The sequence below is a fragment of the Temnothorax curvispinosus genome, unplaced genomic scaffold, assembly GCF_003070985.1.
Source record: "Temnothorax curvispinosus isolate PA1 unplaced genomic scaffold, ASM307098v1 QBEX01001126.1, whole genome shotgun sequence".
Classification (NCBI taxonomy): Eukaryota; Metazoa; Arthropoda; class Insecta; order Hymenoptera; family Formicidae; genus Temnothorax; species Temnothorax curvispinosus.
Window position 1 is genome coordinate 531 of NW_020210906.1, and position 7,424 is coordinate 7,954.

Genomic DNA, 7,424 nt, shown 5'->3' on the forward strand with positions numbered 1-7,424 from the left:
TGAAAATGGGCATAAGAACTGAGGATCTGATTGTAGTTGCGTTACAAATTACAAACGATGATTTTAAAATAAAATAACTGAAGCAGGCAATGCGAGGGCTCGGCAAAGAACTCAGCGCAAATGTGCCGCTGAAGTCGACACAGTGAAAATGGCGCGTCGCTAACGCAATTTGCCTGCGACTTTGGTAATTTTATGTGCGCAAACATACAATGTCCGTCGATTGTATCGCACTGATACATACTATTTATTACATATTTATTACCGAGTTCGTTACGCGTACAACTAATGGGATGGTAATAAAAAGTTGCGCATGCAAACTTGCAAATGCCGCGTGCTTAATTACAGCATTCGCCTCGAGCAAGCAAATGCGACCGATTGTTATTCCGCCTACACGTTTTCCACGACTATGTCGCGACTCGTGTTTGACAGCATGTGCGTCACCCTGTTGAAGCTACGAACATCTTTTTACCGTGTTTTATTTCGCGACGAAATGTATTTCCTCGCGTTAAATAACGAGCAGAATAAAATGTCGCGAAAAATATACGATCATACTTTCAGGAACGATACGGTATTATATCTTACAAAGTTAGAAGTGAGAGAGCGCGCGAACGTCGTTTCCATGCGTAAAGCTTTATCGGGAAATTTATTAGGAATTCGCGCTCATGATTCAGAGCTTTCATAGCCCGGCAGCCTTGGAGGCACGACGGTGAACAACTTTGCTTTGGAATTGGAGTTAATGGAACTCGACGAGGAAACCGATAGAACAACATTAAAAACAACGCGCGAAGTATTCCGCATTTGAAACACAAGAGAATCGCAAATGCCAGCTATAGTATTTAGTTAATTAGCCTGAGGAAAAGGGAGGTCGAGTGGCGATTAAATCACATTTGCCGCGTCTATTTGCCTTTCAAGACCAACGTAACGTGGCGCGTTTTGTAGGGAGGGCGAACGGCTCTCGCGGGGCTCAGGGGAGAAAGAGGAGGAAAAGAGTATGACAGCGCGATGTTTGCCCTAGACTTTTTAATTTCTCCGGGACGAGGGTGGTATCGCCGTCATCTCTCGCGCGCGCGGACACGGCGCACGAACGAAGAAACTTGGATAGGTACGATTCCGCGCGCGGGCTGCCGGATAATATTTATCGAGAGTGTCAGCGACCCATACGAACGTGCGTATACACCTCGTCCTACGTACTCCGCCTATCGATCCATCTCGACTCTCATTACCGGCCCCTTACCGGCCGACTTAAATATTTACCGGCTGAAACGTTTGCTTCGCGGCCGATTATAATGATAGGAGCGAATAGCACGCTTCTTTGTGTGTGTGTGTGTGCGCGCACATCCGTGCGGGACACACACGGCGGAGCGAGTCCTCTTAATTATGCAGGTCCGTCTCTTTTAACGAACGTGATGTAATGGCGGCGATATCGACTACGATGACGGAGAGAAGGGGAAGGGCGAGAGAGAGAGAGAGAGAGAGAGAGAGGGGGGGGGATCGATTTCGTGCGGATTTTTCGCGCTAGAGAAATGAAGCTCGTTAAAAGATTTCCGACGTCACGCGATAGCCCAGCGATTTTGGAAAAGACGTCGAACCCCTGTCGTCCGAACTTAAATTACAACAATCAAGATTTATCCGAGAACTCCTCGGAAGTGATGCTTATTGTTCAGATTAGGACTGTTACTTTTCGACAGCTTCGAACCTTCGAAGTTCGAAGTTGACTTGGAAGCTTTAAAGCTTCGAAAAATATATATGTGCGATATAACTGCAAAATTAGAAATTTTATTCGAATTTTGTCATAGAATTTTATAAATGTGTGTCTATTGCGATACTATTATTATTATATTAAATTAATAATTCGGTTTTAACATAAATTTTTTTTATTAAGCGGTCTGATAGATTATGGCATAATTTTTTGTAAACTTTTTGAATTTTTGCAATATCTTCAAAATTGAAGAAAATATAGTACACGAAAGTGTGCTGTGACGTCATACTTTATATAAGAAATAACGTCATACCTTTTGAAGTTGCCGTCATCAAAGAAACTTTAGCAAGCTATAACTTTCTCAAATTTAGGTTTTTTTTTAAATTCAAAAAGTACTAAAAATCGGCTTAGATTCTCTACATTAATTATGGATACCGCTTAATAAAAAAAAAATGTTAAAACCGAATTGTATAATTTTGATTCTTCGAAGACTTTAACGTTGAAGCTTTGAAGTTCGAATATCGAAGCCTTCGAAGAAAATCATAAGCTTCAGATCCGCGGTGATCAAAGTGTGTTCTACGAATTTCACTGCTGCACCAAGTAAATGTACGTTGATAAAATAATACGAGCGATGACAACAAACTGTGCATTTCGTGAAAGCCCACCCCCCAAACGCCCCATTCTTTGTTTTCCCGCCCCCTTCGGGGTTCAATGACGCGCCGGGAAATCATAGCGTTTGCCGGCACAATTTGCGGCGGCAACGTAACATTTCGCTTGATACCCGCGCATTCGCCTCGATTACTCTTTCAGACGCGCACTTGCGGACGGTTGTTTCAGCGAATGACGAGGTAGATAGCGCGACCTGAGAGCGCGCATTATCTCGCGCGGATGCCTGCATAGGCAAAAGTTCACAGTCGCGGAAACACGCAGCCGGCGGACGACCGTATTTTTTTCTTCCCGCCAATTGCTGCTTGGCATGCGGAAAAAAATTGTCCGCCATCGGCGTCGCGTTCGCCGGAAGCGATCATCCCTTACGACTTACTCCCGCGCGTACGCGGCTCTCCTCTTTTTTCTTTCCCCCTTTCCGACCGGCAGCGCGGCGAAAGGGGTGAACGGGAGATCCTATCGATCCGCTCGGAAAAGTCCGGCGGACGGATCAAAATTGTCGGAGTAAAAGAGTGCCTTCGATAATGATAAAAGTGCGCGCGAGAGAGGCAGAGCGGACATTTTTTTCATCAATGACCGTCATCGCGGACGACGGGGGTGCATTCCGTCGCGCGATGCGACACGAGAGATGCATTACGCAAAAATTTTATCGGACATGTACGTTCGTAACCCGAAGTGAATCATTGACGACATCGCTTTCCATTTGGTCTGAGCTCGCGACCGTCGTCGCGCGATGATACACTTAACATCGATCGACAGCAACCTTTCGTCGCACAAATCACCGTTATTACATTGAACTTTTTTTTGCAGTTACGAGAATACATTCAGAGAATATCGAACGTTGTAAGTAACAGATAATACTCGTGGAGAAAAGAGGATAATTACTGATCCATAGTTCTGTAATCAAGACATCAATTTTTATTTCCGCGACTCGAGCGCTCGAATGCTTCCAATATTTCCTTTCCTATTCAATTTCAAGGAAAAGTCGTAGGAGAGACTCGAACCTTCAATCAAACAGTAAGATTACGGTGAATGATAATTTCAAAGCGAGGGAAAGTAAAGATTTCAAACATTTACCAAGCCGCGGGAGTTGAAAATCGTCGGTATATTAGAAGGACTTCAGCTAACGATAAGTTTATACATTTTCGATGCGACGGAGAAACGTGTACATACGTTCGACACACGATTCGTGTTTTCCTCCACGTTGTATGCATAAGGCATATCCGTGCGTTTGAGACGCGATGGAATCGATGATACGAGATCGTCAATTATGCAGGAAATCAAATTGCAGCGGCGACATCGCTACCCTAACAAAAAGACACCGCGGCCGCGCCGCGACGGTGACAATGAGAGACCTGGCGCGTATCCCACGTCCGGGAATTATTTATGCTTTCGTTGCGGGAGAAGGAAAAACGTCGACGGCACATTTTTTGAATCTTTACTTTCCTCGAACGAAAAATATTATTACCGTAAAGAATAAGAGATCGTTAAAGTATTACATTTCGAAAATAGTCTGGAAAACCGAGACCGTACGGCGCATTTCCCATAAGAGCATTTATATCGCGTGAGACTTCGCGTGAAAATACCTCTGAATCTTTACTTCTTGGAAGAACCCCATTATGACGCGTACCAGGGGAAACTTTCGAAACGTTGCTCTTCGTAAAATGATTGGGAGTTATAGAACGCTTTTCCTCTCTAAAAAAAGAAAAAAAAGCTTTAATGGCCGGATAATGTTCTTTCATGAGAAAAACGGTGAAAATTTTCACATTTTACAATTATCTGCATTATTCTTCTTACGTTTATTTTCGTATTTTTCACCGTGGCTTGGAATAAAAATGTTTGCGCCGATCGATTCTACTTAGCTGATGTTGTAACCCACGTATTGTTATTAACGTTAGTATTATTATGGTATCAAATGTATTTTCTACTGACAATGAGTCACTTTAAGATACGCTTAAGATACGCTTTTATCATAATTTCAAGCCATAAATTGCGTTTATAATAAATACTTTAAAGTCCATTATCACCTGCAATTACATTTCAAGGAGTTTGATGACGTATAGGACCGAGGAGCTATCACAAGTTTTTCTGAAAATTACCGTAAACGTCGGTGATTCGTATATTACAAGTATTTAAATGATAAAAATATACTTATTTTCCATATATTCTACATTATCTTCTTTCGTTATGTATAATGCGAAAACATTTGTGGCCCTTGATTACTTGCACTTTAATTTTAAGGTATATTGCTTTAAAATGTATATAATACTTGCGATACACAAAATTGTGAGCAAGCGAAAAATATCATTGCTGTTATGAAATAAATTCTTGTAAATTATTAAAGTCTCAAGCGAGGAATATATTAAATTCTATAAAAATATGTACACACAAAATCGGTTAATTCAAAAAAACAAATTTAAATAAATATATTTTGTCTTATAAGTTTGTCGCGAATTTATTTAATTGAATTTAAATTATCTATAAGCGAGATCTTATTCAGAAAAGAAACGTTTGCTCGCTTAACTGGATGTGGCTGACTTAACTAATCAAATTCTTTCACGTTGTCGTCCTCTGAAGGTATAATTAAGACATAAATCCCGAGTATTGCAACTGACCGTCGCGGTGCTATACGTTACGAAAGAAAGAGAGAGAACGAAATTGGTAGCGGAAAGTCGCTGCGAGAGGGGTCGATTAAATTCGCATTACGCTCGCCCCTCGCGGAGAAACGTAGAGAGTACAAAGTGGCTGGAGCGAGTTCCTCGAGCATTCGAGGGTGCTGTCGCTCCCTTTCTCGGTAGCTCCCTAACCCACGACGACGAGCGGCTTGTTCTCTTAGCCGCTAATTAGCGCGGGACACGCACGCCCCTAACCCACGACGAACCCGTGTCGGGCACGTGGCGTGCCGGAAACTCGCTTAGCGCGCGACAAACAGACCGTTTCCCATCGTGCATGCGCTCCTTCCGGCTGGGTTTCCACACGAGAAAACGTGGCCGAAGCAGCTGATTAAATCGCCATTAAAACGTGTCCCTATCGCTCCCGATCGCCGCTTTCTTTCATGTCCCGCTTTTGCGACCGCGGGACGGTCGCAAGAAAAACGGTCGGACCCGCAATTTACACCGGAGGGAGGGGATCGGATCACACGTTATTCGATACACGCTGGGATTCAATTTGCGGACTTAATGTGTAGACCGGTCGCCGAAATGTTTTCGGTTAATTACTTTTTCATCGAGATTACTGTTTTAGTGGGACATTTAATCGTGCTTGCAACAACACGAGCGTGTGGCATCATACAAATTGATTAATTACATTTTTTATTTTCATGTATCTTCTTACAGAAGAAGAAATCTTTTGAGAAAGCTCTTAAATTATCATTTTATTGACTAAAATATTCTGTTACATCTATGCAATTTCAAAATGTACACTAGAATATTATTTCTTACTTTCCTCTAGTAAGTTAGCAGACATGAAATCAAACGCATAGAACGCGAAACAGAATACGCTGCATTTCATGAATATTTCAAAGCGCTAGGTAATCATTTTAACAACAAATCCACGTTTCTTCGTAAAAAAGTTATTGTTAGAATGCGAGTAGTTATTTTCCTTTCTCGAGAAATTACCGATAATAAGCCGCAGTGAGTTGTGGAAAAATCATGCTGCGATTGTGGCCGTTTGTTAGGTACACTCGGTATCGAAGTATGGCGCGGGTATATGCAATACAATCATTTTTTATGTACGCTATACAAATATCTTTCTCGTCTGAAAATTATCTCTCAATATGACAACAAATCGCCGTTCGAAAATCACCCTTAATATCGCGAACATCTCGTCAAATATTAATCATTTTGGAGATTTATATCGCGTTCGAAAAATAATTAAAGATCAAATTCCACTAAATATCTAGTTTTAGGTAATTATGTTAATTTCTTTTTGCTTTACTGATTTTTATATATGCCATGAAATTATATGATATAATATTTAATACACCTATATATTTTACTTATCAAAATTGTGCCAGATTAGAGTCAAGCTCAACAGGGTCTTCTTTCCCCGCTAATTTTTCCAAGCCCGTTCCCTTGGCAGTGGTTTCGCTAGATAGTAGATAGGGACAGTGGGAATCTCGTTAATCCATTCATGCGCGTCACTAATTAAATCTTTTAGAGCCTATTAATAGATAAATCATATTATTATTAAATTATTATGATAATTAATTGTTAAGTTTTACTTTATAAGTAATAGTAAAAATGTATATGTAAGAAAAATATTTAGAGATTTTAAAATACTTTTACAAAATACAACAACGATTTTGCGATAATCGTGATAATTCTTAATAAATTTCACTATTCGTTATACAGCGGGCTAATTTTGTGCTTCAGGCGATTCTACATGACGAAAGAAAGAAAAATAACCGTCCGCGTGTGCGTGACGAGACACGATTTCCATACGAAACAGCCTGATGATCCGCCGATATATTTATTGCGGGCAATATGCGCGTGTTCACGTATGGGTCTGCCGCGACACACAAACCTCGAATGAATCAAATCCCGAAGCTAATCTGATTGCATGCCAATCCATTTTTTTCCCCGGCTTCTATTGTAAAAGAGGATAATTGTCCTATCCGCCGCTGAGCGAACGAAATGGCGAAGAGAGCGCGGTTTTGATGACAGCGCATTTTGCGTATAAGCTAGATTTTAGCAAGTGATTTGCCCCTTATCATTTGTCCGCGGAGCAGCGTTTTGTACGTCGCGAATTAAATGGCAATGTTGAAGTTTAACGACGCGCTAATGGTCTAACTTCGCGCGGGGGGCAGGGGGGCCAGGGGTGAGGTACAAACATTGTAAGAACACATCGATTTATCTTCGGGACATATTGTCATCCTTTTTATTCGCTTATTGCAAGGAACATTGCTGGGGAAGATCTTTGAAGATTCCGTTTGAGATCTCTCGTTGAATACGAATAAGGGGATATTTATATCGAAAATTAGATTTATACGCTGTCTCTCCTCTATTTCCCCTTTCTGTCTAAAGTATACGCGATATGGTGACGCGATATCGATTCCCGG